The sequence below is a fragment of the Hemibagrus wyckioides genome, linkage group LG18, assembly GCF_019097595.1.
Source record: "Hemibagrus wyckioides isolate EC202008001 linkage group LG18, SWU_Hwy_1.0, whole genome shotgun sequence".
Lineage (NCBI taxonomy): Eukaryota > Metazoa > Chordata > Actinopteri > Siluriformes > Bagridae > Hemibagrus > Hemibagrus wyckioides.
The window spans coordinates 1,162,501-1,165,000 of record NC_080727.1 but is presented as its reverse complement, the minus strand read 5'-3'; the positions used below and the strand labels follow the sequence as shown (position 1 = coordinate 1,165,000).

At 47.5% G+C, this 2,500-nt stretch overlaps 1 protein-coding gene across 2 annotated transcripts in view; it reads right to left on the bottom strand.

The window, feature by feature from the left end:
* sh3pxd2b (SH3 and PX domains 2B) overlaps positions 1–2,500 on the bottom strand; it is a 40,292-nt gene that overhangs the window by 31,348 nt on the left and 6,444 nt on the right. The window lies entirely within an intron of this gene.

Sequence of the window (2,500 nt, the reverse complement as noted above, 5' to 3'; positions counted from 1 at the left end):
AAAGGAGCAACATGTTGATGGTGACATCACTAAAACCACATGCCCTCATGACACACACACACACCTTTTGTGTGTGATTTCAACACTACTCTGTTTTCCAGTAAAGCAGTGTGAACTCATCCTCGTGATCCGCACCAAGCCGCAGCACTAAACAGGAAGTGCTTCATCATCATTTTGCATCATGTGGGAAAAACCTCGGCACATCTGGATTTGGTTACAGCTGTAAAAGCACCACGTTCTGCAGATTTACGCCGCTGCTTCGGTACACACCTTCTCCAGCTTTCTGCTGAATCCAAATTTATTCCATTTATGTTTATTTCTTCATTCACCAGCCGCTTTTCTCCACAGAGACTCAATGGAGTTCTTTTCCTCTAACAGACAGATGTGCTTTAATCCTCTGCCATCACACTGATACGATGACCAGGACTTATTTATTAAAAAAACGTCATGCTTTTTTTTAAACCCTTTATAGTTACTTTAATAGTTAAGTTAATACGACCAAAAAATAATAAACATCAGGTGTTGTGTTAGCGTAATGTCCTTCAGGAAGCGTTTTAATTTTTTTTCCTTTCCTTTTTAGTCCTTTGATGTTTTTAGTCTAATGTGACCTCATCAGTGTGGTACAGTGTGAATAAAGGAGGTCTGTGAGGTTTTTAAAAGAAAATGAAATCAGATATGTATCGAGATCCAACTTCAGTTTAAAGTGAAGATGCAGAACAGAAACGTCTTCATGATGTTCTCCTTGTGCTCTTCCAGGAGATGATAAATGACGGGGTCATGACCTCTATTCCCCCTCCCCTCCCCAGTGCTCATCACTCTCCCGCCACCTCCAGCTCTCTGCTTTGGACTGGAGCAGTTCTAGAAGGTCTTCAGGGAGATTTTGCTCAGATTTTCTCTCCTACGTCTGCTCTGATTTCTATGTAAAGCTCTTCGGCTCGGCCGTTCGGGTTACATGGTGCTGAATCGGCACATAGCAGAGAGACAGGAAACGCTCGTCTGTAACACGTCACACACGTGTTTCCCTCCTCAGGGTTCAGCGCTCAGCGTTCACACCACCCATGTGGACAGGGGTCCAGACGCTGGAGCACTGACATTGGAGACTCCTTCCATGAATGTTAATCATCATCTTACTCTCATCTAATTCATTAATTAGACTTGTTCAGAGTCCAACATCCAAATAACTCCACAGAAACCACTCCAGGAGTTTCTTCTTTTCTTTTCTTTCTTTTTTTCACTCGCCATGGAAACGTTGTGTTGTTACCATGACAACACTTTACCCATGTGACTGGTCTAATCTGTCGTTTATTAAAAACAAAATGAAATCAGATGAAATCATCTGATCTGAACTCCGAGTTTCCTTGTGTAGATTTATTATACATCAGAGTGAGAGGAGACTGTGTGTGAGTGAGAGAGAGAGAGAGTGAGAGAGGAGACTGTGTGTGAGTGAGAGAGAGTGAGAGAGGAGACTGTGTGTGAGTGAGAGAGAGTGAGAGAGGAGACTGTGTGTGAGTGAGAGAGAGTGAGAGAGGAGACTGTGTGTGAGTGAGAGAGAGTGAGAGAGGAGACTGTGTGTGAGTGAGAGAGAGTGAGAGAGGAGACTGTGTGTGAGTGAGAGAGAGTGAGAGAGGAGACTGTGTGTGAGTGAGAGAGAGTGAGAGAGGAGACTGTGTGTGTGTGTGTGTGTGAGCGAGAGGAGACTGTGTGTGTGTGTGTGTGTGAGCGAGAGGAGACTGTGTGTGTGTGTGTGTGTGAGCGAGAGGAGACTGTGTGTGTGAGCGAGAGAGAGAGGAGACTGTGTGTGTGTGTGTGTGTGAGCGAGAGGAGACTGTGTGTGTGAGCGAGAGAGAGAGGAGACTGTGTGTGTGTGTGAGCGAGCGAGAGAGGAGACTGTGTGTGTGTGTGAGCGAGCGAGAGAGGAGACTGTGTGTGTGTGTGAGCGAGCGAGAGAGGAGACTGTGTGTGTGTGTGAGCGAGAGAGAGAGGAGACTGTGTGTGTGAGCGAGAGAGAGAGGAGACTGTGTGTGTGAGCGAGAGAGAGAGGAGACTGTGTGTGTGAGCGAGAGAGAGAGGAGACTGTGTGTGTGAGCGAGAGAGAGAGGAGACTGTGTGTGTGAGCGAGAGAGAGAGGAGACTGTGTGTGTGAGCGAGAGAGAGAGGAGACTGTGTGTGTGTGTGTGGGCGAGAGAGAGAGGAGACTGTGTGTGTGTGTGAGCGAGAGAGAGAGAGACTGTGTGTGTGTGTGAGCGAGAGAGAGAGGAGACTGTGTGTGTGTGTGGCGAGAGAGAGGAGACTGTGTGTGTGTGTGAGCGAGAGAGAGAGGAGACTGTGTGTGTGTGAGCGAGAGAGAGGAGACTGTGTGTGTGTGTGAGCGAGAGAGAGAGGAGACTGTGTGTGTGTGTGAGCGAGAGAGAGAGGAGACTGTGTGTGTGTGTGAGCGAGAGAGAGAGGAGACTGTGTGTGTGTGTGAGCGAGAGAGAGAGGAGACTGTGTGTGTGTGTGA